The sequence below is a fragment of the Perognathus longimembris genome, chromosome 4 (genome assembly GCF_023159225.1).
Source record: "Perognathus longimembris pacificus isolate PPM17 chromosome 4, ASM2315922v1, whole genome shotgun sequence".
Taxonomy (NCBI): Eukaryota; Metazoa; Chordata; class Mammalia; order Rodentia; family Heteromyidae; genus Perognathus; species Perognathus longimembris.
Genome location: NC_063164.1, coordinates 75668412 through 75691783, shown reverse-complemented (window position 1 = coordinate 75691783; position 23372 = coordinate 75668412). Strand labels below are relative to the sequence as shown.

General features: G+C 38.9%; 1 protein-coding gene and 1 long non-coding RNA gene across 2 annotated transcripts in view; one reads left to right on the top strand and one right to left on the bottom strand.

Moving 5' to 3' along the window:
• The window catches only part of Gtdc1 (glycosyltransferase like domain containing 1), a 364166-nt gene extending 345544 nt beyond the window's left edge, over positions 1–18622 (bottom strand). The window contains exon 1 of the mRNA XM_048345534.1: positions 18178–18622. The gene's annotated coding sequence lies outside the window, so the exon portion shown is untranslated. The remainder of the gene's footprint in view (positions 1–18177) is intronic.
• Positions 6596–23019, top strand: LOC125350706. Its single transcript, XR_007210799.1, has 4 exons — positions 6596–6775; positions 7499–7502; positions 14847–14851; positions 22973–23019. It is a non-coding gene; the product is annotated as an uncharacterized LOC125350706 (long non-coding RNA).
• Positions 23020–23372: the final 353 nt, after the last annotated feature.

Genomic DNA, 23372 nt, shown 5'->3' with positions numbered 1-23372 from the left:
ATTTTTATTGTACTTTGCAAACTTACTAATCTCATTTTGAGTTCTATAACATTTTGGTAGCTTCCTTAGAATTTCCTAGATAGAAGAACATGCTATCTGCAGATTGTAATTTTACATCTTTCCAGTCTGGATGATGTTGCTTCTGTGTCTTATTTGTCTTAGCCAAAGGTTCTAGTATAATACTGAACAGAAATGAGAGCACATTCCTATCTTGTTCCTACAAAGGAAATATTATTTACCATTAAGGTTTTAGTTATAGTTTCTGCATAGATGTCCTTTAACATGCTAAGGAAATATCCCTTTATTCCTAGTATGAGTGTTTTTGTCACTTAAGAAGGTAAGTGCTTTTGTTTTAATCGGGGGCTTTTCTTTTCAACATTTAATGAGATGATCATGATTTTGATACCAAACTCTGACCAAGATATCACATGCTCACACCACACACACACACACACACACACACACACACACACACACACACATAAATACAACAGCTTAGTCATCTCACACTTTCATAGCAAAGACCATGGACTGAGTGGCTCAAAAAGCAAGAATTTATGTCTTTTTCCAGAAAAAAATAGGAAGACCACTATATTGCCCATTCAATTTTGCTGCTGAGAGTCCAGTCCTCTTTTAGGCCTTACTCATTGTGTATTTCCAATAGCATAGAGAGAAAGCTCTGGTCTATTCCTCCTTCTATAAGGACATTAATCTCATCACATAGAGGTCCCATATTCATGACCTTTCCTAAACCAAAGCTCCCATCTCCAAATACTGAGACATTGGCCTAGGGACTTGATACATAACTTTTAGGAAGACACAAAAACTCAGTCCATAAGATACCCCCTCAAAAAAATAAAAAATAAAAAACAGCCCTCATACATTCATAAAGTAGTAACAAATACAGCAACTCAAATTCAATTCAATATAAAAAGGGATACTCCATCTTGTCCAAGTGAATTTTAATCACAGAAACGCAAAAACTTCCTTGAAAATTCAAAATCTAATTAATATAATTCCATATTAATAGTCTCCCTGTAGGTGTAGAAAAAAATAAGAAAACTTAATTTATAATGAAAGTTCTCAGCATACTAAGAATAAAAGGGAACTTGCTCTATTTGGCCTAGAAAACCATTTTTCTATCAAGGGCCATTTGGATATTTGTAACACTATTGTGGGCCAGACAAAACACACAGGCAGACAAGCTTGGGCAACTGATGAGAATCATATGACAAGCATACATGCCTGTCCCATCAGGTACCAAATGATTTCATGGGCATTATACAGCCAGGGGTCCAGATGTTCCCATCCTCAAAGAATCTATAAAATAAAATTTTAAAAAAATATACAGCCACCAGATACCAGTGGCTCATGTCTGTAATCCTAACTACTCAGGAGGATGAGATCTAGAGAACATACTTTCAGCCTGGGCAGAAAAGTCCACAAAATTCCATTTACAAAATAACTAGTAAAAAGCCAGCCTGGAATGGTAGGTGATTAAGGCTAAAGCCTGAAGTTCAAAGCCCAATAAGGCAAATACGTACATACATACAAACATACATACACTGCAACTACACACAAATACACAAATTCATATACATAAATGTATCCATATATGTATATGCATATATCCATTGTCATACATAAGATTCTGAATGATTTCTGAGATAATGAAGAAATAAGGATATTCACTCTCACCATTTCTATTTAAAATTGTACTTAAGTTCCAGTCAGTAAAGAAAAAGATCACGGGGCTGGGAATATGGCTTAGAGGCCCTGGGTTCAATTCCTCAGCACCACATGTATAGAAAAAGCTAGACGTGGCACTGTGGCTCAAGTGGTATAGTAGCCTTAAGGAAAAAGAAGCCAGGGACAGTGCTCAGGCCCTGAGTTCAAGCCCCAGAACTGGCAAAAAAGAAAAAAATACATATATATATGAAAAATACTGCAGCAAACACATATACACACACACAAATATCAGTAGCACAAATTGACATATCATTAATTTAGATAAAGAATTCAAAAATTAAGCAATGAAAGAACAAAAAATTCAGTCACTGAAATGAACTGGACAGATGTTTTTAAATACAAATGACCAATAAATACATGACAAAAATATTCTAAAAATTTAGCCACCAAGGAAATGTAAACTAATAGTCCATCTAGCTCCAATCAAAAATAGCTTACCATCGATATAGTTTTCTAAAAATAGTAACAAACATTGATAAGGATGGAGGACAAAGGAACCCTTAGACTACAGGTGGGAATGTAAATTAGTGCAGCCACTATAGAAGTCTTAAGTAGATTCCTCAAAAATCTAAAAATAAAATTATCATATGATCTAGCTATATACCATTCTTGGTATATGAGCAAAGAAATTAAAGAGAAAATAGAACAGACACCACATTACAACATTATTCACAGTATCCAAGTTACAGAATCAGCCTAAATGCCCATCAACAAATGAATGGGTAAAGAAATGTGGCAAGTATAAAATGGAGCATTAGAAACTGATTTACAACAAAAATCATGACGTCTGGAAAGTTTGCAAGGAAAATATATGGAACTAGAGATTATGTGAAGAGAAACCATACACAAAAAGGTAAATGTCACATTTTTCTTTCAAATGTAAAGTCTGAATTTTTAAAAAGGGTGGGGAGTAGGCTAGGAATGTGGCTTAGCTATAGAGTGCTTGCTCAGCATGTAGGAAGCCCTGGGTTTGATTCCTCAGCACTACATAAACAGAAAAGGCCGGAAGTGGTGCTGTGGCTCAAAGGTAGAGTACTAGCCTTGAACAAAAAGAAGCCTGGGACGGGGGCTGGGAATATGGCCTAGTGGTAGAGTGCTTGCCTCATACATGTGAAGCCCTGGGTTCAGTTCCTCAGCACCACATATATAGAAAAAGCCAGAGGTGACTCTGTGGCTCAAGAGGTAGAGTACTAGCCTTAAGCAAAAGGAAGCTAAGGCCCTGAGTTCAAGCTCCAGAGCTGGCAAGAGAGACAGGGGAAAAGGGGGAGAGTGGGTGAGGGGGAGAGGGGAGGAGTAGGGGAAGAGGAGGGAGAGAGGGAGAAGGAGAGGGAGAGGGAGAGAGAGAGAGAGAGAGAGAGAGAGAGAGAGAACAGACATGTAAGTAGAAGGGATAGGAAAGATACCAGTGGGATGGGAGAAGATAAAGTGTGGGTGATGGAGGCAGAAACACAATCAAATTTACGCCATACATATATGCATATATAATCACTAAACACTCATAATAATATTTATATAATTCAAAATAACCTTGTAGATTTCGGAATTGTCTTAAGACAACTTGAAATGGGTCTGTAGTTCAGATAAACAACAATTTTTGCAATGTAACTTATTGGGAATTATGAGGTACATGTGCACATGTGTACATGTATGTGTGTATAAAACTTCCAGGCAATATTTCATGTTTGAATTTAATACACTCAGCATCAGCACAGAGATTGACTGTGTGCTTTCTGGTTCATATAAGTCTATAAATTCTTCACACCTTTAATTTTACTTTCACATTTGAAGTACAGCAAAATAGATAAGGCATATAGTTCAAGATAATACAATCTTGGAGCTACAGCTATTTGAAGGTAACACTAGCATCAAGACAGTCATCTATTTTTTTTTTTTTTTTTTTGGCTGATCCTGGGGCTTGAACTCTGGGCCTGGACACTGTCCCTGAGCTTGTTTTGCTCAAGGCTAGTGCTTTACCACTTTGACCACAGCTCCACATGTGGCTTTTAATGAGAAGTTTATTGGAGAATAGAGTCTCATGGACTTTCCTGCCTGGGCTTCCTGGCTTCAAAACATGATTCTCAGATCTCAACTTCCTGAGTAGCTAGTACGATAGGTGTGAGCTACTAGTACCTGGCAAAGACTGACATTCTTATTACGGGAAAGCTTTTTAAAAAAAAGAAACTGGTACTGGGAATATAGCCTAGTGGTAAAGTGCTCATCTTGTATACATGAAGCCCTGGGTTCAATTCCTCAGTACCACATATAAAGAAAAAGCCATAAGTGGTGCTGTGGCTCAAGTGGCTAGCCTTGAGCAAAAAGAAGCCAGGGACAGTGCTCAGGCCCTGAGTTCAAGCCCCAGGACTGGCAAAAAACAAAATCAAACAAAAGAAGAAAAAACCACCACTTGTTATAAAACTAATTGCCAAATTCTTCTTAAGATCATTTGTAAAAATCATTGTGTTCTCTCAAGCTAGTTTCCAGTGGCTCACACCTATAATCCTAGCTACTCAGGAGGCTGAGATGAGAATCACTGTTCAAAGCCAGCCTGAGCAAGAAAGTCCATGAGACTCTTACCTCTGATTAACCACCAAAAAAAATCTAGAAGTGTAACCATGATTCAAATGGTAGAGTATTAGCTCTGAGGAAAAAAAAGCTAAAGGACAGCATGCAGGCCCTGCGTTCAAGCCCCAAGACCAGCATGTGCGCACACGCACACACACGCGCACACACACAATCACTGTGTTCTCTGTATTTTACTCTTTAAAACCAAGAAAGGTAATATACCAGACTTAGAGGTTTAGTTTTGATGCTTATAATCATCCAATTTCTAAGGTGAGTAAAGTTTCTAACTTTCTAATGGAAACCATATCTGATGAAATAAGACATTTTTGTTAACAAAGAAATTCACAGCATATTACGATATGAAATTCTGCAAAGTAAATACAGCCCTTGGAAAGTGGAGGTATCAAGAGTAAGAGTTTAATACTAGCCTATATCTTGTGGGTCTGTCTTACAAAACATCTACTGGAATTAAAATATGGGTAATCATGCATAAGTGGTACTTGAAATGATTTTTTAAGAAACAAAGTTTTATCTATCTAGTTTGAATGACAATTGCTTTTTCCTGTCTATTCCTATTTCCAAGCCTTTGATTAGCTCTGTATTGAAAGTAAATGCCTATCTTCCCACTGAATCTCTTTTTCCTCTTTTTTTTTTGCTGGTCCTGGGGTTTGAACTCAAAGTCTGGGCACTGCCTTGAGTTTTTATTGCTCAAGGCCAGTACTCTACCTACCACTTGAGCCAGTGCCAATTCCATGAATCTCTTTATTCAAGGTCCATCTCAAGCTTAACCTCCTCATAGCCTGCCATGAACCCCAATGACATATATGATTCTTTCCATAGCACTGCAATATAAAGCTATAGAGTACCACCCATACTACCCTGGATAAACTTTTAAATATTTACAACAAAGCAGATGCTGTGAGAAGAGCAATGTCATAGCCTTCCATGATATGCCTAACCTAGTATCTTAATATATTCTGTTCTAAGCACCCTCTAAAGCTTTGCTCAACTAAGTTCCTATTAAACAAGAAAACTGATCAAGTGTACTAAATCTAATGGGATTAATGCTTTGTCTTTCATTATTTCTTCAAATACAGTACTTTATCTCAAGCACTTTTTCACAAATTCTATATGGAGTTCATTCAACTCTGTTTATGTATGGTATTTATTCACTCCTGTGATACCTCATTGTCACCCATTCCCTGTTAATAGATTGTCTCTCATGGTATCACTTTCACCCAAATACAGATACAATACTACAGTATCAAAGGAAATTGAGTACATGGCTGAGTTCTTGAGTCCAGATTCAGGAAGGAACCATACACACACACACACACACACACACACACACACACTCACTCTCTCTTTCTCTCTCTCTCGCTCGCTCTCTCTCTCGCTCTCTCTCTCTCACTCTCTCTCTCTTCATTTTTTACTTCAAGAAGGCTCTGTCATGGGGCTGGGGATATAGCCTAGTGGCAAGAGTGCCTGCCTCGGATACACGAGGCCCTAGGTTCGATTCCCCAGCACCACATATACAGAAAAACGGCCAGAAGCGGCGCTGTGGCTCAAGTGGCAGAGTGCTAGCCTTGAGCGGGAAGAAGCCAGGGACAGTGCTCAGGCCCTGAGTCCAAGGCCCAGGACTGGCCAAGAAAAAAAAAAAGAAGAAGGCTCTGTCATTCTATATCAACATTCTATACCAACAAGTCACTCATGTTAAAAGCTATTAATCCTTATTTTTCCCCATAATACCTGATGGCCTTTATAATTACTTCTTTATTTTTTCCTTTATCAGAAAACTGTCAGACAGGAAAAGGAGGAATAAAAAGAACAAAAGGAACAAAAGGAGCCACAAACCATAGGACTATTTCACTTCTTCCTCAATGACCGATATACTATGTAACTTCTAATAACCACATCAAGAAATTGGAATAGAAATAACTTGCACAATTTTTCACTTAAATGTCTGGTAGAGAACATTTTAAGTAAACACATCAGATTCTTTTCATTGCTGTCACAAAACAGAACATCTTGAGCCCTTCATGAATTCCATGAAAGTTAAAAACCGTTGTCTTTCCCATCTTGAATAAGTATCATAACTTGGTACTCTGTAAAACACAGTTGGTGAAATAAAGGATGTAATTGACCAATTTTGAACACACTTTAATTCTAAATGCTCTGTCACTTCAGAAAGCAATTCATTAGAATTCACCACACAATGTAGTAAGACAAAACTAAAACTCTTTTGACTATTGATATAAAATTAGTTTTAAACACTTGTATTTTCTTCCCTTGATTTTTTTCAAGAATTCAGTTACTAGCTCTAGAAATATCTCAAAGATTTAACACTGATGCTATTCCACAGTTGTGTTCTCAAATTAAATAGCCTTACCAATTCTGCCATGAACTATTTTTAATATTTACTTTTGAGATGGTTCTCAAATTCAATATGGACAGGTAAATTAAAGTATAACCTATCAAACTACATTTATATTTTTTAATTATTATATTTTGAAAGCCTTATAAAAGGCTTTTAAAAAGCTACAATAGACTTTTCAAATCGAATAGACTATCACAAGTCAGTTTACATCTCTCATAAAATATATTTTGTCTATAAGGTATAAAAGTGCTTGCTGCTTTAAACACACACACACATACATACACATACACACACACACACACACACACAGAGAGAGACTGTGGTCATTCCTAGCAAAACTTACATTTGAAAATAGCAATTTCCCAAACATTATTAAAAGTAATCCCAAGTCCAACTCAGCTTAGTTACGCACAATAAATGAATGACAAAGAATTTTGACTCAAAATCCCTCCCTGAGTTCTAGGATTAAAGCACCTACAAGACAGAGCATTTCTCTCCTTTTGTATTCAAGATTTTCAGAGACTCAAATGTTTCAACTCACCTGTCTTTCTCTTACAGGCATTGCTTCAATGGAATTTCTTTTAAGATAGTTTAAAAGTCATGAAATAAAATCAACAGAAAGCTATAATTATGATCTCTAATCTGACTTGCAAATTAGATGTGTGCAACTTCCACTATAGAGAAACTACAGATCTTTTTCCTAGAAGGATGACCATGGTGGCTGCCCTACACTCTAAGAGGCCTGCAGTCATGGCAGTGGCACAATAACAAAGTGAATAACAAATTGAAATCTTTAACAAAGATTTCAAGGTAAGTCATCAAGAAACTTTTGATCATAAAAGAGCTGCACAAGCTATATAAAATATAACCTAGAATGTACATGCTGGGCTGCTAAAGATTTTGTGAAGTTTTACAATAAAAAAGAAGTGTTAATTCATTGGGGAAAAAAAGTGGGATTCAACTGTAGGAAAATCTAGTAATCTCATTTCCCAATATTGCTTTCAAATCCTCTATTAATGGTATAAATAGATATATACCAAAAGCAGGGACTATCAGCCAAGTAGTGACAGGATTAAGAGAATAATTTGGGCTGGGGATATGGCCTAGTAGCAAGAGTGCTTGCCTCGTATACATGAGGCCCTGGGTTCGATTCCCCAGCACCACATATACAGAAAATGGCCAGAAGTGGTGCTGTGGCTCAAGTGGCAGAGTGCTAGCCTTGAGCAAGAAGAAGCCAGGGACAGGGCTCAGGCCCTGAGTCCAAGCCCCAGGACTGGCCAAAAAAAAGAGAGAATAATTTCATGTTCTAGGGTTTGTAATGATAGAGTAACGCGTTTTAAAGGCATATAGTTTGAGGTGACATTAATCAAAACCCATTGAATTAATAAACTGGCATGTTGAATTGAAACTCCTTTGTACAACTATTAAAAGATAATAAAACTTAAATGGTTTTATTCTAATGCAAAATGTCTTAATAAATCATTTTAAGTGAATTTGGTTAACAGGTATGAAAATATTAATTTATAAATTCGGCTCTTCTATGCATACTATTTTCTACTTACTACTGGGTATGATTCTATCCAAAATGATGTTCTTCTAGAAAACTGTAGTTTTTGAAACATACCAATACAGTACATTTAAATATTCTATATGAGAACAGAATTTCAAGAACACAAGCAAAAATTTTATGTAAAAATCATATTTCTTAAATTAACCTATTTAGTAAGCAGCTGTTATTCTTCACTGCATTTCCCTTGAAGTAAAAAAAGACAATTCTAAAAGGTAATAACTACATAAGTTCCATGAATAAAGACAGGATCTTTAAAGTTCAATTACCAAGGCAATTACTATGTATCATTATGGAATGATAATGCAATATACATTCCCCAAGTAAAACTAAAATTTACTTCACACCAATCACTATTACCATTTTTTTTCATTTTGTTTTTATTTAGTCATAACGTCCTTATAAAGCCTTGATAAGGCTTGATCTACATTGATATTATATTCTGCCAGTCCTCCAAAGAATATGCAAGACTTCTCTTTCAACTTCTTTGTATACTAGGTGCATCACTGGACCCAGCAAGCAGCAAACCCAGGCAATTTCAAGTAATGCATTTTGACTCTGTATGAACAATAGGTGACAATCCTTATGAAGTATCCAGTGTGTCTTACAGATGAGAGATCTGAACCTGCTGCAGATGTCACATCTAAATTCTTGAAGGGATTTTTATCATCAGTGTCACCTACAAAACAAGACAGCATCACCAACAGCATTGGCCTTGAGTGATCTATTTTAGAGCTGCTAAACTTTCTACAGACTACCGGATAAAGACATTTATTTACTAAACAGGGATCAGCAAACTAGAGCCCACAGGCTATTATCCAGACTGCTGCCTATTCTTACACAATTATGATCTAAAAACAGGTTTGTATTTTTGAATGATTGGAAAATTACTTCAAAAACTTTTGGGCTGGGATGTAGCTCAGTGGCAAAGCACTTGCCTAGCAAGTGCAAAGTCCTGGGTTTCATTCCCAGTACCAAAAAAGAAAAGACAAAAAAAAAAATTTATATTCTGACAAATGAAAACAGTCTGAAATTCAAATTTCTATCTTCATAATAAATCATTACTGGAACACAGCCACGAAACTTCATTTATGTATTTTCTATAGCTGTTTTTATGCTGCAGTAACAAACTTCAATAGTACAACAGGGGCAGTGACGGCCTGACACAAAAGCCTAAAATATTTACCATCTTGTTCTTAAAAAAGAAAAAGTAGTCTGCCAACTTACTTAAAGGGTATTTTTGATAGGTAAATTATGATGCCAGAAGTTTGTTGCACAAAGAATGTAAAAGGAAAGACCATAAGGACTCAACTGTTCTCCTGTCTTACTTCCTATCCATTCAATTAGCAAATACATTTTAGGCCATCTCTGCCTCTCCAATGCAGTCTCAGCCTTGCCTCATTCCAAGGGATCAATACTGACCTTAGAGAGGAAGAGGTAAAGAATGCAAATTCAAGTTAAATTCCAGTTCTCCAACATTGGCCTTTTCCATGTCCACGTCTCCTGGTTCTACAATCCTGATTTTCTATGAACTCTTCTCCAGAATGGGCTTGCTATACTGGATTCTCATCTTAATGAGAATCTATATTTCTTGCCAGAGACCAGCAGCATTTTTTTATATAATTGCTTGCTGTCACTTCTATCCATGCGTTAACAGCCACCCTGTAATGTGAACTTGTTTGGGGAACAAATTTGGTTTTAGAACTACAGTTTCCACGCTTTCTGGACTCAACTACTCCTCTTAATCATCAATACCCTAGAATTTACTACTTTCTTTTTACCTTCAAACCACTAGCCTAAGATGAAGTCAACTTCCCAATTAGTTTGTCATTCTGTTGATTGATCACACTTCAAATACCACAAAGTAAAACAAAGTAAAATTTCTGTGCCTAAGAATATCCAAGTAAAAACATGTCTTATTTTTTAGCATGGCCCTATAATATCCCCTCTTTTACTCCTCCATATTACTAGGGGTCCCAACTTTCTGTACCTGACTTATCTGAATGTTATTTACCACCCAACCCTTTTTTTTATTCCCGGCCCTCTTTTTTAAATTTTAGAAAGCAGCAAACTATATATTTAATATGACAGATTTCACATTTAATGAAAACTTTCTTTCCAAAATAAAAAAAAAAAGCCTAGTAAGAGAAATGATCCAGTTTTGGAAGTTTTTTTCAAATTTCTTGGATGTTTATCTTAAGAAGTAACAAATAGGTTCTCATATTTGTCTCTCCATTCAAGAAATTGTACTAGGGGCCTGGGGATATGGCCTAGTGGTAGAGTGCTTGCCTCACGTGCATGAAGCTCTGGGTTCAATTCCTCAGCACCACATATATAGAAAAAGCCAGAAGTTGCGCTGTGGCTCAAGAGGTAGAGTGCTAGCCTTGAGGAAAAAAAAAAAAAGAGCAGCCAGGGACAGTGCTTAGGCCTTGAGTCCAAGCCCCAGTACTGGCAAAAAAAAAAAAAGTTGTACTACTACTTATTTTCATGGACCTTATTAATGTATATCAACTGATGTATATCCTTCTACAAGGGTCTGTATACTCTAAAAACCACTATCGTAAGAAAATACCAAAAGCTAAAAATAAGTTGCCATCCAAAACTCCATAATAAAACTCTCCACGTAAATCTATTGAATATCTGCATGAATTATTTTAATTTGAACTCAAAATTGGTCTAATTTGTTTTGAAGCTGAAATAATAACATAAAAAACAACATTAATAAACATTTAGTAAGAATATACATGTATCAGCTCACTTAAAGTTCTTGGTAATCCTATTCACTAGCTGTTATACAGCAAATAAAACACTATGGTAGAGAAAAGGGAAGTTATCTGTCCAATATTACTATGGCAACTACGAGTACTTATTGGATTCAGATATGACTAAGTAATTTGCATAGCTAACTTAAGTCCTGAGAACTTTTATTATCATTTTTAACTTCATTATTCTTTGTATCCTTATTACAGATGAAAACATCGAATTGATTAGCTATAGCACCCTTCCCTAGATTACTGAAATTGAGAGTGGTAGATTATATATATATATATATTATATATACACACAAGTCTATCTGACTTCAGATAACTACTGTATTAATTCAGCTTCCTATCACTACAAATAGAATGCCTGAGACAGGTTACTTATGAAGAAAATAAGGCTTAGTTAGCTAACTATAGTTTAGAAAGTTCAAGTACAAGATCAGGTAACCTCATTGTTTGGGCCTCTGGAGAGGAGAGAGTGTATAAGAATAAGTACATCTCCAGCCAGTAAACAGAGAAAAGATGAGACTAGACTTCCATAATCTCTTTTGAGGCCATGCTACAAGTGACCTTAAAACTGCTCACTGGACCTAACTTCTTAAAGGTCTACAGCACCTCCCTCCCAAAAGCATCACTTCAGAGACAAGGCCTTAAAATACTGCCCTATGGGAAACACTCAACATCCAATATAAAAACTGTATATTATGCCTCTCTATATTACACATCAGTATTATTTATATGTCAATCAAGAGAGGCTACATAGAGTTAAACTCAAGCAAGCAACACCTCTATTTTGAAAGATTATGAATAACTTATTATATCTGTCTTCAAATGGAACAAAACCTATCTCCATTTAAAATAGTCTATGTACACATCATGCTTGCACATCAAGCTATTTGAATATAATAACAAATTATGAATGATTATTTATGAAAAAACACACTTAAGTTATATCAACACATTTGACAGATGAGGCATCTGGAACATAGAAATGTTAAGCACCTAACTTCCCCCAAAAGCATGAGATCATAAACCATAAAGAATCAAAATAAAAGCCAGGTATTGGTGGCTCACACTTATAATCCTAGCTACTCAGGAGGCTAAGATCTGAGGATCAAGATTCAAAGCCAGACCAAACAGAAAAGGCCCTGTAAGACTCATCTCTAATTAACCACTCAAATACCAGAAGTGGCACTGTGGCTCAAAGTGGTAGAGCACTAGCCTTGAGCAAAAGAGCTCAGGGACGCTGCCCAGGACCTGAGTTTAAACCCTACAAGAAAAGAAAGAGAAAGAGAGACAGAGGGAGGGAGGGAGGGAGGGAGGGAAGGAGGGAAGGAGGGAAGGAGGAAAGGAGGGAAGGAAGGAAGGAAATCAAATCAGTCTGAATTGACCATCAAGTCCAAAATCCTCAGTCATACTACCTACATATATTTAGGAAGGCCTCAGGCAATGACTTAGCAATTGCAAACAGGTCGGGATAGAGAGCTTAGAGATACCACTCTCTAACCCAGACACTCAAGATATGACTCATCTTGCATCTTAAAAAGCAACAGAAGAAAAGGAAGTTAGTTGGTGCACACTAAAAACAAAGACATGTTCTCAGGTGCTTCATATAAAGAAGCTATATATAAGGCTAAAGAATGAAGTAATAGTTGGAGGACAGTGGCGGCTCATGTCTATAATCGTAGTTATTCAGAAGGCTGAGATCTAAGAATTGAGGTTCAAAGCCAGCCCAGGCAGAAAAATTTATGAGACTCTTATCTCCAAGTAACCATCAAAAAGCCAGAAGTAGAAGTAGAGATCAAGTGACAGAGTGCTAGCCTTGAAGAAAAAAGCCAAGTGAGGGAAGGCATACCCCAGTAACACACACACCCACACACACAGAGAACACTTACAAAAGTGTCAGCACACATTTTTGTGGCTGAGAAGAGCTTATCTCCATTTAAAAATAAAGAAATAGCCTCAAGACAATTGAGGCTGAGTACAAATTACCTAACAGCTTTCAGATCCTAAGAACTTTTCAAACCTTGGTTAACTCCACCGGAAATCATTTTCCTATACTGTAATCAAGCTGTAAATTTCCAGCTGGAATTAGAATCTACAAAGATTGGGGTTTCTCACCTGATGTGTCTCTAAGGATTTATTAAACAAGGTGGCTGCTTTAATATGAAACACTAAAGAGATAAAGCTAGCAGGAATCAGGATTTTATCCAGCTCAATTGATCCTTGCAACGTGTTAAAACTCAACTTTTAGGACATAAATGTAAGATTAGGCAGAGAAATCAGTTTTCAATCAAAATATATTCTCAAATAGTTCCCAAACATCTTCAACAGGAAAAATGACAAAATGGAAGGCAGTGGTGTACCACCTACAACAACAGAAAGTACAAAGGACAGATAAGCCATAATTCCTGTCACAAAATAATACTATGAATTCTTCCTTATTGCTCTGTATTAAAGAGAAGGAAGACTATAATAACATTATCACCATTTCCCATTAATGAGTCCTAGAATGAGAAAAAGGATCCCAATCTAGTAATGTAAAAGCAGCTGAAAGATACATATAGGATGGGAAAAAAATCAAGATTAAGGTCATGTCCCTTGACACGCATCATTTACATTAAGGATTTCCACCCTTATCTGAATGAATTTCACATACCTCGATTCATTCAGATAATTGAAGTTTCTCTTTAGAGTTTTGAAGTGTTTACCTCAACATAATTAGTAAACTGTCCACTTTCTAAAATACCACTACAAAATTACCACCCTTTCCCTTTGACACAAACACATACACTGCACTATCATTAAATGTATAAGACTTTAGCCTTCACGGGAAATTTAGTTCAAAAGCCCTCTTTAAAAAATTAGTACAAGAAAGTCTACAAGAAAAGTTATGGTCATTACCTTTTTAATACGCAGTGTTTGCATTACTTGTTAAAGACATGGTAATTTGAGTGTTCAATACATGACTACTGTTCTGAAACCAAATTAAAGGTTTAGACTACTAAAGAGTTTCATGACTTGCCTCAATACAATAACTAGAATTGTATGCTGAACAAAATCAAAGAGGTCTCTCATTATACGAGCAGTCATTTAAGGTCTTTTTAATGAGAATTTACTCTTAGGATATAATTACTAATGAACAAAAATAGGGCCATTAAACACACTTCTTTATAGTGCAATAAAATTTCTATGTGTAAGAAATATAAAATAATACAGAGAAATTCATCAAACTTGAGAAAACTGAAGCATGCAGTGCCTTACAATTCAACCAAGTAAAATTTTTACACATTCTCTTCTGAAATCAAAATTCTGTCAAATGACTGATATGTCCAGCTTTCACAGGATATGCTTATAAGCTAAAAATGAACACTCTCTCTAATATTAATGATAGCAATGAAATACCTAAATTTATTGCATGAATTCTGAATTTCTCTATGAACTTTGCTTTTCCCCACTGATACACACTACTGAAATTAATTTATATAGTCAATATTTTATCACCTGCTATGTACCAGACACTATAGTCAATGCTGAAGACACCACCAAATACAGGACAGATTCTACAAGTCTAGGAGAGAGGAAATAACCATGCTGTAAAAATATATAAAGGAAGCCTGCTCAATGAAAGCTTAACACTGAGAGAAGACCAGGGCAAAAAAAAAAAATGCATCACTTAAAATTATCACTGAAACTGGATAAATATCATCTATTAAGCAATGGATAATCTAACCAAAGGCTAGTTAGAAAACAATAGGACCTGGGTGTCCTACAGCCCCTGATGTAAATAAATGGTTAACCTTCAAAAAAGTTTCTCAAGTGCTCATAGCCAGAGTTTAACTCTCAATATCTAAGGGGTCCAACTGGTGTGTGTGAATCCAGAAGACAGTAGCACAGAATCTTGGCTACCTAAGACCTCTACCTCTATGAGTAAAAACAGGTCCCAGCTTTCCCTCCTATGAGGAAGGCAGAATACCCAGAGAAGGGAGCTAGAAATGCTGCTATTGTGCTTAAGCCAGTTTAAGGTTACAGATGGAAGGAAGGGAGGGGAGGGAGGGAGGGAGGGTGGGAATCACAGAAAGCTTATGGTCCACATCTTACTCCTGCAAATAATCAATGTTGGGAGCACTAGAATCACACCAGGCCACTCCTGCTATGGAGGTATGGTGGGGAGGGAAAGTCCTTAATGTATTTTCAATCTATGCAGAAGGGACTGGCCTGACAAGGTCTAGGTAGAAGATCCAGCAAGGACAGATCTAAGATGACTTTTTCATATAAACACTACCCTGTACTACTGTATAATTGTCTTCAGTAATAAATCAATTGAAAAAAATGAATATAGTACAAAGATACCCCTGAAAGACATCTTTGGGCTATTTCATGACTCTACATGTTCAAATAGAAATCATTCTATAGAATTGGCCCTGTATTTGCTAAGTCCAAAATTAGCAGAGCTCTTCAAAGGATAAAGTTGTGCTACTTTCCAAAAGAATAGTTTGAAAATTGTTCCCTTTTTAAAAATAAAAAGTACACTATTTTACTCTACTAAAGAAAGAAGAGACAAGATAAACCTAACAAAGAAAAGACAGGGCTACCAAAGTGGCTCAAGTGGTAGAACACGTGATGAGAAAGTGCAAGGCCTTGAGTTTAAACCCCAGTACTCCCAAAATAAAATGATAGATAACTCTCTGTGGTTTATATTTTAAGTATCACCAACCTGAAGCACAGCTGATCAACTTGAGATAAAATTTTAAAATACAAGACAACTTGCCAGAGTAAGGTAAGCCAGAAAGGAAACTGGACACATGGTTCAGTCAGAAAAGAGTTTATTGGGGGAAAAGCAAACTGCCAGCCCACACAATATGGAGGCGAGAGGAGACAGAGGGGAAGGAAGAAGGAGAAAAGAGAGAAAAGAACAAGTGTGAGCAAAAGAGAAAAGGAAAAAGAGCAGGGAACGCACTGAGCAGGATTATATAGGAAAAAGTGGGAGATATGGCCAGGCGAATGGGATGTGACCTCAGAGAAGGAGGAGGTAACTGCCTCAAAGTGTGCCAGTTACCTAGGTACTAGGCGCAGACTTAAAGGGGGGGGAGGAGCATCTGCATGGAGTCCTCTCAGGGGTGGACGTTACAATCTGAACTCCAAAAGTCATGTTCCTTACAAAACTCTACATGCTGAAAAATACATCCTTATAAAGTGAAACCAAACCTTCTTAAAATGTGGCCTAAAATATCACTTAAAGAATGTCCTGATACATGGCTATCAAACTTTGTTACAGTAGAAATTTGGTATTATTCTACACTGACTGGGATTTTCCTACTGAAATGTCCTTTGCTAGTGTCATACAGATTTAAAAAAAAAATTAAAGAACAAAATTAATGTTATGTTTCCTACTCCAATTTTTCTAAAATAGAGTACATCTGTTACTTCTTTCAATATTGGAAATCAACCTAACAATATCTGGATCAACACAAAAAAGAAAGTTATTTTAACCTTACCATACCACAGTTCAGGACTTATAAGCATTCTATCACCAACAAGACCACAAGCATTCAGAGCTTTGGCTATACTTGAGATCAGACAAATGCACATCAATAAGGTCCATCTTTCATGAAGTTCCTACAAGGAAAATGCACCTACACCAAGCACTGTGCTATAGGAAGATGATAATAATTATTACTATTATTAATAAAAGAAATTCACCCCACTTAGCAATACAGGACTTCTTCACTTGCCACACATTTAAGTGATGCTGGAGATGCTGGTTTAGGTTTCTACATTCTTATTGGATATGTTTCCCTCTTTAACTCTTGAAATATCAATCTCCTAAGAGTGACAAAGACTACCTCAAACAAGAAAATGAATAAGAATTTTTGAAGTGAAAAATTATTTTTAAAATTCAAGGTAAACTACAAAGTGATGTTTTCAACTGATAAAATGAAAATATTTACTAACTATAATTTGTATCACTTTATCAAATGGATCTAAATCATTAACATACATGCAAATCAAAACGGGAGAAAATTTAGTAATTACTTGGCTTTAAAACATCCTAATCAAGGGAAATAGAGACACAGCTCACTGGTCAAGATCTTAGATCTTCAACACTGAAGAGGAAAAAGGGAGGAGGGAGGAGGGAGGAGGAGGAGGGAGGAGGGAGGAGGGAGGAGGGAGGAGGAGGAGGAGGAGGAGGAGGAGGAGGAGGAGGAGGAGGAGGAGGAGGAGGAGGAGGAACTTTGGTACAAAGCATCCATTCAGGAGATCCGAATTATCTAGTTAAGTGCTTAATTAAGGCTTAATTAAGGCAACTAGCTCTATTCAGCTCCTGCTAAACCTCTTCAAAAATTTTTGGTTGTTAATTTCTCTGTGAAATCATGGATTACACTCCTGAAGTCTCCTACAAATCGAAAATTCTGTGCTTCTGTAGTACATGAAATTAAAATGTCAACATGATTTCAAACAGAAGAAGACATCTTGGCTTCTTGGGCTGGTATGCAATAAAATGAAATTTCCTACCTTATTAGCCTCATACTTGGTAATACACATTTATTGTTTTCAAGTTTATCAAAAAGAAAGTTTCACAATTTCAGTACTCCTACAACCCTCCATACTAAAACTGTTTCATTAAATACAGCACAGGACCCTAAAGAAATGTATAATAAAAGAGAATAAAAGCTAAGAAGCTATTCCACATCATACCTGGAATGCACAAATTAAAATTCAATACTGCACTTGGTATGGGGGTTCCTACATGAAACTCCTGTCATGGTTAAAGCTTAAGGTTAAATAGATTAATATAATCCAACAAAATGGCTCTACTGATTATCCTGCACTTCTTTTCAGCAGTACCTTCACCTGTCCACTATATTAAGCTTTAAAATCAACCTTTTGCACATGGGGCTGCAAACGGAAATCCACCTCCTGTGGAAAGTCACCTTCAACCCACGTTTTCCACTTCAACCCCTGATACAGGTGGAGAGGGAGGAAAAATGTAAAGCCTTCTCTGAACTTCCCATTACAGGGCCTCAAATCACCGAATTAAGAATTATCTCGGAGATAATCTAAGGCAGCAGAGTTCTGAGAAGAGTCTAAAAGTTTACTTGACGGCGGAGGGGAGGGTAGCAAAAATACCTTCAGATTTAAAGATTAAATTAACGTACGGTTACAACTTTGCTGTTGGGTACACGGCTGGGTGGACGCGATCTAAATTCAGAAAATCCTTCACCAGGGTGGTCAGACTGTCAGGATCCCAACAGAAATTGGCACTAGAGAGGGGGAGGGCGGTTCTTGGGTCTCTGATGACAGTGAGGAAGTGGAGGTGCTGGTGATCCACCAGGGTGAGTGATCAAACTCAGCGCGAGGAGCCAGGGCTCCACGGCCGTGGGGCGCTGCTCAAGCCGCGCTCTGCGGGAGGGAACCCGGCCCGCCTTCCCAGGCCTGGCGAGGAGGAAGCGCCGCGCTCCCAGGCCTGCGGCCGGGGGTGCACAACGTGTGGACACCAAGAAAAGTAACATTTTTAAGTGGCCCATGTTGAGAGGAATGCCAGGGCATCGGGCCGGGACGCAAGGCTCCGAGTGCGGGGCGGCGCCGGGAACGTAGCGCGTGCACCCGGAAAGCGTGAGCCCAGGCAGCCCGGCAGTCGACTCCGCCTTCCCGCCCACCCCCGCTTCTCGCGCGGCCGCCGCCGCTGCCCCACTGGGAACTTCGCGCCGCGCGGCCCCGCGAGGCGGGCGCCGGGAGGGGAGGGGAGGGGCCGTGCTCCCCGCCTCCCCGCGGCCCGCGTAGCTCCCAGCCTGGAGCCTACTCACCTCCTCCTCCTCCTCCTCCTCTTGCTCTCTCCCTCCTGGCCACCGACGCGGCCCAGCCGGCGACGCGCTGACGCCGCGCCCCTCCCCCGCGGCCGCCACGGATGCCGCCGCCCCGCCCGGCCGCAGGCCGCCGCGGCCTCTGGGCGCGTCAGGCGCAGGCCCGCCCCCTCCCCGCCCACGCGCCCTATGCCCCGCCCCCCGCGCGGCCCGGACTCTGCGGGCGCGGGATCCCGGACTCTGCGGCTACCGGTCCCGCGCTAGACCTCAGAGCTGACTGAAGGTGTGGGAGGAGGGGTGGCCGGCTCCCCACATCTGCCTCGTTCCTGCGGGTCGGCCTCGCTCCGCGCCCACCTGCCCTCGCACTCGCTTCCCACCACGTCAACGGCCCCGTGGGCGCCTTCGCACTCTTTCCCCACACCTCTGGGCCTTGCCTGAGCCCGCGTAGGCGGCTCGGCTCTCGACGTCGTGCTCTCCAGGTCGGCCTGGCTTCCTCTGGGGGCTTTCCCGCCGTCCCCCTCTCAATCCTATCCGGTTATCCGGGAGCCTCGGGGGCCCTGTGCAAGACCAGCTGAACACCCTGATCCATCCACGTATCCTCACCCTTACGCGGGACCCCTCCGCGATTCCGCAAGCAGACTGTTTGGTTTTTTCTCCTTTACCTGCATTTCTCCCGGGTCTTTGGTTCTCAGTGCTACACACACTTGAGATGCAGTTTGGATAAACAATTGCATGTTCGTAATCGCAGTTATCTCAAGAGTTTTACAGGGTAATTAAAAATCAAGCGAGGCCAAGACGGTGGAAATGATCTTTGGTACGGAGTATTTATTAAATGACTGATTATCTTTCCAGGAATAGAACTTTCTATTGGTGTTTACAATTTATAGATGTTTATTTCTATCATTCCCCAACCTACCTTACTTTAGTTCCTGTTTATAAAGTACATTGTAGAAAATACCAGGAACTTTTAGGTCTCCTGTGTTGTTATCTCTAAAACAAGGAGTTTGTTACTTCTTTTATTTTCTGTGATTCCAAACTAAAAGATTTCCTACTTGGAAGGAGGCTGTGGGTGAAATGATTTCAGGCAAAAACAAAACATGCAACTGTAATTTAAACTACAACTGCAATTTGAAAGAGCAAGTCTGTGATACAGAAATGACTTAAGCATACCAAAATAAAGGAAACTGATTAGGCCTTGAGAAATACATCCACGGGATGCTTTAAGTTATGTGACAAAACATTAGTATCCTCAAATTGAACAGTTATAACTGCCTTCTAAACAAAATCCACACCCTACATTGCCCTTCAAAGTTTAAAACCGTTGTTGAATTGAACAGCAGTATTACACGCATTTGAAAAGCCTAATAAACCATCTGTCCATCCACTTTCACACAAATTGGGAAACAGAAGAATAAATGTCTAAAGTTGAAAGTGACAATTTCTTTTTTTTTTCTTTTTTTTTTTTTGGCCAGTCCTAGGCCATAAACTCAGGGCCTGAGCACTGTCCCTGGCTTCTTTTTTGCTCAAGGCTGGCACTCTGCCACTTGAGCCACAGCGCCACTTCTGGCCATTTTCTGTATATGTGATGCTGAGGAATTGAACCTAGGGCCTCATGTATACGAGGCAAGCACTCTTGCCACTAGGCCATATCCCCAGCCCCCGAAAGTGACAATTTCTTACTGTACATGAAAATAGTAAATCCTATTCCACAGAACAAAGTATCTGAAAAACACCAATGGCTATGGGGACTATTTCATTGCTTTGGAAATAGAATCAAATAATTTGATAATTGAATTATCTAGTCCTTAAGATCATCTGGAGTCTAATGTTTTCATTTCACTGCTCAAGACCTGAGTGAAGCCCAGAGAGGCTAAGTTGCCTAGTCCATATTGCCCAGCTTAACTAGAAATTAAGTCCAGTCATATTTGAATTCAGAATTCCTTGCCATTATTCAGCTTACAATTTAAACAAAAGTTTTAAAATACCAAAATTCATTGACTAATTAGCTCTTTCTACACAGTGAACTCAAACTTGCCATTAGCTAGGAAGACATTGCTGTGAAAGGCCATTGCATCCTAGTTTTCAAGGGTTAATGTTGCACAACCTCCTTCTCTGAGTCAGGGGTCATCTGCATGACTCAAGCAAATCTGGCCAAGGGTCTGGAACGCTGATCCAACCGAACACTCATCCTCAAAAGTGCCAAGAGTTGTGCCTGATGGCAAGAATTATGAAATCCCTATTGTCAAGAAAATTGCAACATTATTGAGGAGGTAAAATATGAAGCATGAAATGATAATTCAACATTAATAGTCAAGGGCTCACTTGTAATTTCCAAATGTTAAATGAAAATGAGCCACATAAACTGAGAAAAGATTTATTTAAAGGACACAATAACTAAAATGAAATTTTTCATGGGGATTGGTGTTGGGAGAAGAGGTAAAGGAAATTGCTCAAACAAAGACAGTAACAAGAAAATGAGTCTGCCAAGAATGGGGAAAGGTTAGGAGATCAACAAACTGAAAAAGGAGACTCCTTTGAGAAACAACAGAAAACTGAGTTGTAATGGCTGGATAGAATCTTGATAAAGTGCATGGATTTGAGCCTAAGAAACTCTAAATAATTGAACATCATTCCGTGGATGAACTTGAAGTGGTAGGAAGCAGAAGGAAAGGTGACAGAAAAAAAAAAAAAAAAAGATTCCTACTACCTTGTCTCATTCAAAAGACACCAGTGAAAGTTTTGTTTGGGTTTGTTTTTTTTTCTTAAGAAATATTGGGCATAAATGCCACTAAGTAAAGTTTGGTTCTATGACTATATATAGCTCAATGAATAAGGAGTCCAAGATGTTACAATTGTGGTAGCATCAATAACAGTGCTCACAGAACCTGTAAACTGGGAAATATCCTCAAGGACAGGCTCTGAACTGTAAGTCAAGAAACAAGATCTTTCCCAAGGGAGATATTTATCATTCTTCACTTGAGAAAAGTGTAGTGTAATTACTCAAATAAAATTGTAAGATAAAAAACCGGTCATCGGGCTGGGAATATGGCCTAATGGTAGAGCGCTCGCCTCGTATACATGAAGCCCTGGGTTCGATTCCCCAGCACCACATATATAGAAAATGGCCAGAAATGGTGCTGTGGCCCAAGTGGCAGAGTGCTAGCCTTGAGCAAAAAGAAGCCAGGGACAGTGCTCAGGCCCTGAGCCCTAGGCCCAGGACTGGCAAAAAAAAAAGTTCATCCTATAGAATAGCCATGACATGCATATATATGTATGTGTGTGTGTGTGTGTGTGTGTGTGTGTGTATGTTTGAGATAAACCCATTTTATATAAGCTAATAAAATATATAAATGGATGTAGGTATGTATATGTATGTATGATGAGGAAGATAAATTTACCTTTCGAAAGGAAGAGAAGGAGGGAGAGAGGAAGGAAAGGAGGGAGAGAGGAAGGGAAAGAGAGAGAGAAGGGGAAAAGGAAAGAAAGAACTGTGGCCTAGTGGTAAAGTGCTCACCTCATACACATGAAGCCCTGAGTTTGATTCCTCAGCACCACATATATAGAAAAAGCTGGAAGTGGTGCTGTGGCTCAAGTGGTAGAGTGCTAGCCTTGAGCAAAAAGAAGCCATGGACAGTACTCAGGCCCTGAGTTCAAGCCCTAGGACTGGCAAAAAAAAAAAAAAAAAAAGAAAGCTAGGAAGGGAGAGAGGAAGGGGGAGGGAAGGAGGGAAAGAGAGGAAGGAGTAGGAGAAACACTTGGGCTCCTTGGCACAGGATGGAACTTCCTTAACAAAGACCCAGAAAGGCTACAAATCAAAGAAAGGTTGGACAAATGGGACTGCATCAAACTGCATAGCTTCTGCACGGCAAAGGACATAACTCACAAGATAAACAGAAAGCCCACAGACTGTGAGAAGATCTTTACCGACCATTCAACGGACAAAGGCCTCATATCTAAAATATATGCAGAACTAAAAAAAATTAACTTCCTCCAAAACAAAACCGCAAAGAACCAATAGCCCCCTTATCAAGTGGGCTAAAGACTTACAAAGAGACTTCTCTGATGAGGAAATGAGAATGGCCAAGAGACATATGAAAAAGTGCGCTACATCACAGGCCATAAAAGAAATGCAAATCAAAACAACATTGAGGGCTGGGGATATGGCCTAGTGGCAAGAGAGCTTGCCTCCTATACATGAGGCCCTGGGTTCAATTCCCCAGCACCACATATACAGAAAACGGCCAGAAGTGGCGCTGTGGCTCAAGTGGCAGAGTGCTAGCCTTGAGCAAAAAGAAGCCAGGGAAAGTGCTCAGGCCCTGAGTTCAAGGCCCAGGACTGATCCAAAAAACAAACAAAAAAAAAAATTTGAGATTCCAGCTCACCCCAGTAAGAATATCCTATATCAAGAAAACTAACAATAACAATTGTTGGAGGAGATGTGGCCAAAAGGGAACCCTACTTCATTGTTGGTGGGAATGTAAACTGGTTCAGCCACTCTGGCAAGCAGTATGGAGATTCCTCAGAAGGCTAACTATAGAACTCCCCTATGA